The sequence below is a fragment of the Muntiacus reevesi genome, chromosome 20 (genome assembly GCF_963930625.1).
Source record: "Muntiacus reevesi chromosome 20, mMunRee1.1, whole genome shotgun sequence".
NCBI lineage: Eukaryota > Metazoa > Chordata > Mammalia > Artiodactyla > Cervidae > Muntiacus > Muntiacus reevesi.
The window spans coordinates 23558239-23567439 of NC_089268.1; positions in this window are offsets into that span (position 1 = coordinate 23558239).

A 9201-nucleotide genomic window follows, 5' to 3' on the forward strand; every position below is an offset into this window, starting at 1 on the left:
AGCAAAAGGCAGGATGAATTTACAGAAAAACAAAGCGGTCCTAATGCTTTATTGTTCAGTTGCTCAGTCATGTCCGACTCTTTGTGACTCCATGAACTTCAGCACACCAGGCTTCCCTGTCCTTCACTATCTCCCAGAATTTGCTTAAACTCATGGCCATTGAGTCAATGATCTCATCCTCTGTTGCTCCCTTCTCTTCATATCCCCAATCTTTCCCAGTATCAGGGTCTTTTCCAATGAGTTGGCTCGTCACATCAGGCAGCCAAAGGAATGGAGCTTCAGCTTTAGCACCAGTCCTTCCAATGATATTCAGGCTTGACTTTCTTTAGGATTAACTGGTTTGATCTCCTTGCTGTCTAAGGGACTCTCAAGAGTCTTCTCCAGCACCACAGTTCAAAAGCATCAATTCTTCAGTGCTCAGATTTCTTTATGGTACAGCTCTCACATCCATACACAACTACTAGAAAAACCATAGCCTTGACTATATGAAAAAGATGCTTAACTTTACATAAATGAAGAATGCAATTAAACTATCATGTGATATCTCTTCCTAGCTATCAGATTGGCAAAAATAAAAAATATTGAGAACACGAATTTGATAGTAGGAGTAGGAAAGCTATAACTTCACTGAGGGGAATTCAGTAACATCTAATAAAATACATGTGCATTTCCACAATTCAACTTCCAGAAATTTAGACTGAGGATCCCTCCACAAATCTAAAGCCAATGTTTGCACTGGGTTATTCACTCCCATATTATTCTTTGTAATATCAAGCTTTTAGAGACAACCTAAATTTCCATCCTTCAAAGTCGATTTGAATGAATTATGAGACATCTACACAATGAAGTGTTTATAACCATAAGGAAGTTCTCTGTGATATAACCTGAGGTAATTTCCATGATATGTTTTTAAATAGAAAAAGAAAACTACATGTACAAGAGTCTATAAGAAAGAATGAGGAAATTAGTGTATATCTAATAGATCTCTGCTAATTTTTCTTACTTTTGCTAACAAAAATACAGCAAAATTAAATCAGAAACTAATTTTTAAATGACTTGTAAACAGTGGAGTAAGGCATTGCAGAGTCAAACAGTACTGCATGACTGAACACACGGAGTGGAGTTAAAGATGGGAATGACTTCCGGAATATATCCCTTTCATATTGCTTTGACTTTTGAACAATGAATGAAACTGGGTATGTGTGTGCGTTAGTTGCACAGTCGTATCTGACTCTTTTCAACCCCATGCACTGCAGCTCACCAGGTTCCACTGTCCATGGAATTCTCCAGGCAAGAATACTGGAGTGAGGTGTCATTTCCTTCTCCAGGAGATCTTCCCAAAGCAGGGATTGAACCTCGGGTCTCCTGTATTGCAGGCAGATTCTTTACCATCTGAGTCACCAGGGAAGCCCCCATAAAACTGAAATCTAAAATACAATCATTTTTTTGATTCTGTTGACTGAAAGGCCAACAAGTAACCATACTCAATGATCACCCCTGATTGTCAGATCTTTGTACATATCTTTCAGGGAGACTAGAACTCTTAGTGAAAAAAGCTGAAGAACAGGAAAATGGAAAGGAGAAAAAGAAAGAATACCTTGAGCAAGAAAAAATGAAATCCTCAAGACTAACTTATTCAGCTAATAGATGGCAGGTATAGGAATTATATCCAGGGAGTTTAGCTCCATCAGTCACTCAAATTCTGCACTATATCACAATAGAAAGGAAGGAAGGAACTGCTTAAAAAACGAAACAAACAAAAAAAAAAAATAGGAGGAGAAAGGGCAGAGGAGAGATAAAAGAGAAAAAGTGTGATCAGAAGAAAGGAGGAAAGGGTACATACTTCTGAGAAGTTTTAAACTGAAGGAGGGCTAAATCCTATGCCTTTCTTAATGAATTTATGGCATTGAAAATGACATGGTTGTCCTTAATAAAAGAGTTGAGAAAGAAGGAGTAGTAGAGAAAAGAAACTCATTAATTCACCCATATTGAGTCAAAAATTGAATTTGAGTTGAGTTGACTAACTCAACTTACTATACCATTCTACCCAAGCCTTGCTCTGGAGGGGTGAATTACGAAGTATGAATAAGAGATAATGAGGGATTATTACTAACAGTTTCTTTGAGTTCCTGGATATTCCAGGTCAACCCGTTTCAGACTTGGTAAACGAGAGACTCAGTATTTTCTATCCATTTGTGATATAACGTAGCACATTATAACAGATACATATTTGGGGAATGAAATCTCTCCAGGTGTAAAATATCACTGAGGATTTCTACAACTGTTATACCCCTTATCTGATTACATGTACATTGGTTAATAAAATAACAATTGCCTTGCCCCATTAAAAATGTTCAATTATAAATGAATCATGATTGGATACATTAAATCATGACCTTTATTTTACTAATCTAAGTAATTATTTTATTTGGAATATTTCATAAATATTAATTCACCCAATATTGAGTCAAAATTGAATTATCTCTGGAATAATACTACAGGCTACCGTAGGTGGCTTGGTAGCAAAGAATCCACCTACCAGTACAGGAGACACTAGAGATCCTTGGGGCCGGGAAAATCACCTGGAGGAGGAAATGGCAACCCACTCCAGTATTCTTGCCTGGAGAATCCCATGGACAGAGGAGTCTGGTGGGTTACAGTTCATGGGATCGCAAAGAGTCAGACACAACTTAGCCTCTGAGCATATGTGCCCTGTCAAATTTTATTTACTCTCAAGATGAATGTAGGGAATGGAATACTGGTTCTTTAATAGCGTCATAAAATGCCAATTCAATTACTAATGACACAATTTCCTGTTTAATAAGTTGCTTGTTCACACTCCATGATAGAGCCTGGTCGTAGATCCTAATCTCTGACAGGAGAGGACGATGATGAATATACTTTAAAACTTTGGATAATGTAGGCAGCTGACAATGAGTTATAGTTTAAAAATCCCCTTTAAGCAACTACTACTCAGAGTGCTACATGCATCATCTCCTGCAGCTAACTGGCACACCTAGCATTCTTTGTCCTTGCAAAGTGCCAGGCAGACATCTTTTAAGGCTCACCACCTCTCTATTGGGCTTCCCTGATAACTCAGCTGGTAAAGATTCCGCCTGCAATGTGGGAGACCTGGGTTCGATCCCTGGGTTGAGAAGATCCCCTGGAGAAGGGAACAGCCCACTTCCAGTATCCTGGCCAGGAGAATTCCATGGACTGTATAGTCTATGGGGTCGCAAAGAGTTGGAAACTATTGAGCGACTTTCACTTTCCTTCACCTCTCTATGGAGTGAAAAGACAATGTGCTTAAATGTTTCAATCAAAACACATCATGCATATATAGCAAGTTAGTCTCAGGACCACATGTTAGGTAAACTAAGTCGCTTTTCTCCTAGGAACACAACTTTTGGTAATACAAAATACAAAAAAACAAAGATTGCTTTTTTTTTTTTTAATTGCCTTCAGTTTCCATTTTATTTCACACCTCTGGGCAAAGCTGCTTGATATCCCCAAAACTGCCATATTCCCTGTCTTCCTCTTTTTCCCTTCAGTTTACAGCTAGTAACATTATCTCTTTTATTCTAAAATTATAAGTCTGGTAGTTATTCTCTGACTTTACACTTCTGAATCTTTCCTTCAGGACTTCATTAAAAAGCAGTTTGAAGAGTTCCCTGGTGGTGGAGTGATTAGTATTCAACACTTTCACTGCCAAGGGCCTGGGTTCAACCCCAGGTCAGGGAGATGAGATCTTGTAAAATCACACAAGGTGATCAAAAATAGCAAAACAGGCAAATAAACAAACAAATGAAAACAAAAGCATGCTTTGGGTTCCCAGTTCTAAAAAAGTCAATAATTACTTTTTAAAAATAAATTTAAAATATTTTGCAAGTTTCATAGTTTTCCAAGTGCTCCTAGAAGAATGGTCTCATCTGTTCTCCACGACAACCCTGGGAAGCACACAGGACAGGTATAACTAACATCTTGCAGATGAGAACATAGGCTTGGCAACACTGGGAGACTTGCTCAAGATAACATGGCCCATCAAAGTCTCCTCACAGTCCAGGGTAGATTTTCTTTGCACAGTCTGAGTTGTCCAAGCCATGAGAATATTAGTTGTCAAAGGAAATATGGTTGGACTCTCCTCTAAAAGGCTCATAGTTTTCAGGGTCCATCTGTAATCAGACTGGGTTTTATTTATACACAATAACCTCACCTTGGTCTCAAATCTTACTCTGTGTTCATTTAGATGGCTTGTTTCTTCTTTTATTTATTTATTCAACTGTAAACAGTGACAGGCTGGAGTAGGATTATGATGTTTTATGTCATGCCTAAGAGTCTGATTTTATTTTTGAAGTTGTGAGGATTGGAGACGGAGGGACAGACACATCCACACATACACATATAACAACACTCGGTTAAATATTAGACATGTGCAGTGGGTGTAGCCTCTTAGGGAAAGGGAAGATATTAGAATTGTCAGTCAAGTTAACCCTTAAGATAAGGAACACTTGAAAGAGGAGACTGATTTAAGAGAATAAATGATGAGTTTGAGTTTAGACGTTTGGGGTTTAGAGTGAGTTGGCTGAAAACAACAACAACAATATCAACACAGAACCTAAAAGATGAGAGTCATGTTTTATTCAGTGGACATTCTCAGAACTTCAAGTCTGAGAGATATCATCTCAGATACATTGAAAGACTGCCCTGAAGAGGAAGGGGGAAGCCAGAACATATAGGAGTTTTTGGCAACATAACCAAGTAGTTGAAACATCAGAAGATTACTGTTAATAAAAGATACATGAATATCTCAAGTTAAGGAATTCAGTGCTTTTCTACGTTTGGGAAGAGTAAGAGTCTGGGCTCACTTCAGTCATTCCTTTGATATGCTCCTCAGGTATCTAGGGCCAGCAGCTTGTATTTTCTCATCCTGAATTTTCTCAGCTGCACGGTCTGGTGTGGCTGTAGCAGCTGGCTGCTAGAAGAGCTTGGCAATAGGCAGCTCCTTTGTATGTGTCCTGAACGCCCTTAGGGCTTACCATCCAGGTGACTCTAAAGTGATGGTTTGATGGCTGCAATATCCTTTGTTTACTGATATGGCAAGCAATATTTTAGTTGTCAAGTGACAATGAAAAGAAGTGTCAAATAAAAAATAGAAGAGAATAATTTTTCACTAGGTTAGGCTGTGATAAGAAACAACCCTCAAATTTTATTGGTTTACCATAACAAAAGTTTGTTTCTTGCTTAGAATATGTATTAACTGCTGCGCTTCTGTTTGAGACTACTCAGATCTGTGCCGTGTACTTTGTTGATTCCCAGATCACAGCCAAGATGGCAGCTATGATGGGGAAATGCCCTGGGTCAATCTTGCAGCGACTCTTCCTTTCTGCTCAGATGCCTCCAATGTCACACCTGTTTAAGCTGAAGTAAGTCACATGGCCAAAGTAACTGTTAACATTGGTGGGGTGGAGGAGTCTATTCCCATAAGGAGTATTGCAAGTCACATGGTACACAAGCTGGCGGGTAAGACTCTCTTTCAAGATGAGGAAGTAAATAATTTTAGACAATAATACAATCTACTACTTCAAGTCTGAAAATAAGCATCATGGTCTATAATAGAGATATAAATTGGCAAATCATCAGAGTACAGGTTGCAACTGAAGCAATGGGAATGGATGAAATCATGGAAAGTATTTTAGACTTGAGAGAAGAGAAATGTCAAAGACAAAACTATTTTCTACATTTGCCTCCATATTCACCATCGCACCATTGCTCATAATGTTTTATTCAGAATACTCTCCCTATCTGTCATTCCCATATCCAAAGTCTGTTTATAGTAGTTAGATATAAATTATAGTTATAATTTATATGTTATATAGTTATAATTACATAAAATATATAGTTATAATAGCTAATTATAGTTATAATTAGCAAATTTTTAATAAACTTATTAACAACACCCTGTCTTCTTTTCTGGAATGCTGACCTATCTCTATGGTATAGTTTTGTTATGTGGTAAATCCAGTTGTTTGCTTTTGCATTACAGAAGCCAACGGCTTCTCTGCATCTTTTCTTTTACGGTCCATATTGCCATGGGATAGGCAGGTTGCATAAACTCAGCCAGATGGGTATTTCTAAGTGGGAAGCTGACTCCTCAGTAAGTGCCATGGGGGCAGGTATGAGAGTTGGAGTTCATACAGTCCGGCAAAGAAATCTGTTCCTATTGTACCAACTCCCTATTCCCTCGGCAACAATTTTGATCTCTACCCATTTTAAAGTCTGGTATCCTCACTTTCCCAACAAATCTGTCAGCTCCTAATATCTTTAGGACAAAGTCTATTTTTCTTAAATTAGAGTGTGTTGTTTTTTGGTTGCTAAGTCATGTCTGACTCTTTGCGACCCCTTGGACCGTGACACGCCAGGCTTCCCAGTCCTTCACTATCTCCACGAGTTTGCTCAGTCTTATGTTCATAGGGTCAATGATGCCACCTGACCATTTCATCCTCTGTTGCCCTCTTCTCTCCCAGCCCTCAATCTTTCCCAGCACCAGGGACTTTTCGAATGAGTTGGCTCTTTGCATCTGGTGGCCATTCAGAAGGGAAGTAAATGGGTTCAGTTAGTCAGTACCCCTTATCAGGCTTTTATGCACTTTGAGATATTAAAGCACAGCAGACACGATTCTCCTGAAGGCAAGCAGCGTATTTCTTTGTTTTACATTCTTTTTAGACATTCTCTCACTGAGGTTTAATTTTTTTGACATTTCTTCTTAATATTCTTTTATGCATTAATACACAACTTCTTGACATCTGGAAATTCAGGTGTTACGTGGTGGGTGAGTCAGCTTCACTCCTCAGCAAATAGATTTTCCCTGTTCCCCATCCCCACTGTAATCCCTCATCCAATCCCCATCGGCTAGAAAATTTGAAATCTACAAATCTTGTGGTTTACATTATACTTCCCTCAGAATACAGACACCTTCTTCGAATTCTCCCAATACTCCTGCAAGGAAGGAAAACACAGTGTTCTTATTGCCACTTGAAAGCAAAAAATTTAAAAAAGTCCTAGAGTTTATCTCTGGTCTAGAGTATTATCTTTGGTAATGTTTCTCATAATGCTGTCATGGACCACTAGCATGAGGCTTGTTGAGGGTCTTGGTAAGAGTCCGCATTCTAAACCCTTCCCCAAATAGAATCCTTGAGAGTAGGGACGGCATTAACCTGCAGCTGATTTTCACATACATTAAAGTTAACTTAATAAGTATCTCCTATTTTTGGACAGAGGATTCAATGTATGTAACTCATGTAAAGAATAAAAACAAGAGGACAAGCAATTGTTTCCTCCATGTCCCCGTCACCTAGAACAGTGTCTGACATTTAGTATAAGTTCAGTGATGGCTGCTTAAGCAGATGAACAGAAAAGAACATGAAGTCACAGGTTGAAAACAGGAAAGTAATTTGTTAATAAAATGGGATCAAGCCTTTAAACTTGTGAGAATCCTGACTCCACTGTTTATTGGTGCTTGATTTTTATCCTCTCTGTTCTTCAAAGTTCTCAAGGAAACTATGGTAATAGTGTGACTTCCTTAGTTTGTGGTGAAGAATAAATGAGTTTAAATACATAGAGTGCCTAAAACACTCAAAAACTTTAGTTAATTGCAATTTAGCAGTAACTGGCCCCAGGTCAGACATCAAATCAGCCAGGTATGACCCAGGTTTTCTTACTTCTTTGCACATTTTTTTTTAAATGACTTGGCAGATCTCAGAAGGTCCTCTCTTTCCAAAATATCTCTTTCACCATGCTACTTGGTCCTTCAAATACAGGTAGGAATTTCCACCATTGCAGTCATTTTTCTAAAGCAGACAGGAAAACTGAGCACTTTCTAATACAGCAAGGACCTGGAAACAAAGTTTGAACTGGAAATCAGAAACTAAGTTTTGTTTTCTGTTAGCTAGCTCTATCCATTACTCTTAGGAAAGTTAAGCGTGTCAGAGGACCTTGTTATGGCTGTTCAGTGGCTAAGTCATGTCAGACTCTTTGCGTCCCCATAGACTGCACCAAACCAGGCTCTCCTGTCCCTCATTATCTCTCAGAGTTTGCTCAGATTCATGTCCATTGATTCTTATGATGCTATCTAACCATCTCATTCTCTGCCGCCCCCTCCTCCTGCCTTCAATCTTTCCCAGCATCAGGGTCTTTTCCAATGAGTCCACTCTTCACATCAGGTGGCAAGTACTGGAGCTTCACCATCAGTCCTAATGAATATTCAGGCTTGATTTCCTTTTGGATTGTCTGGTTTGATCTCCTTGCTGTTCAAGCGACTCTCAAGAGTCTTCTCTAGGATCACAATTCAGAGGGCCTGGTAATAAGTAGATTCTGAAAGTCTACCCAGAGATTCATATACATGTATTTTAATTTTGGGGGTTAAAGAGAAGTGTGTGTGTGTTGCGGGGCGGTGAGGCGGGGAGAAGGCACGGGAGTAGTGAAATGTGAAACTTTAAAAATGAACACAAAATTTTAAATCCTGAAGTTCTTTTAGCGGTTTGGTTTTATTTCCATTTGATCAAAGGCACTAATGCCCCTTCCTGGAACAAGCAAGATCATACATAACCAAAATGAAGACCAGCGTGACCACTGTCCTACTGATTCCCGCATTCCAATGGAAAAACAACAAATATGGCCAAAAGCCATTTCTCAAAGGGCTCCACATTTCTAGCTACATTCGATAAGCCTGGCAACCCGGTGGGGTGGGTTCGGAGTCACGGAAACTTTTATCAGAAGAACTTGATTAAATTAGTTTTTTTTTTTTTTTTTTTACTTTGTTCTTTCTTCACTCCAAGGAGAGTCCTTGGAAAGAAGGCAAACTTTATGCTAGGCATTTCGAAGAAGAAGTGGGGACTTGTGTGCAGTCCAAGTGTCTACCGTATCTGGAGATGGGCTGGAAATTAGTATAGAGCGGAGAAGAAAGAGCGGAGAGACTCGGAAATGAGACCACAGCGGCAGGGCTAGGATCACAGGTAGGAAGACGTGCGATCCGCGGCGGCGCAGGGGAGGCTGTGCGGGGTGGGAGGGGCGGGGTTGGGGGCGGTGTTTGGGCGCGGAGGCCTCTCGCCTTTAAAGGGCCGGAATACCGGAGAGCGTGGGCGGGGCACCGTAGCGGCCGCCGCCAGTCCGAGCCCCGGCAGGCGGGGCGCGCGAGGCCACGCC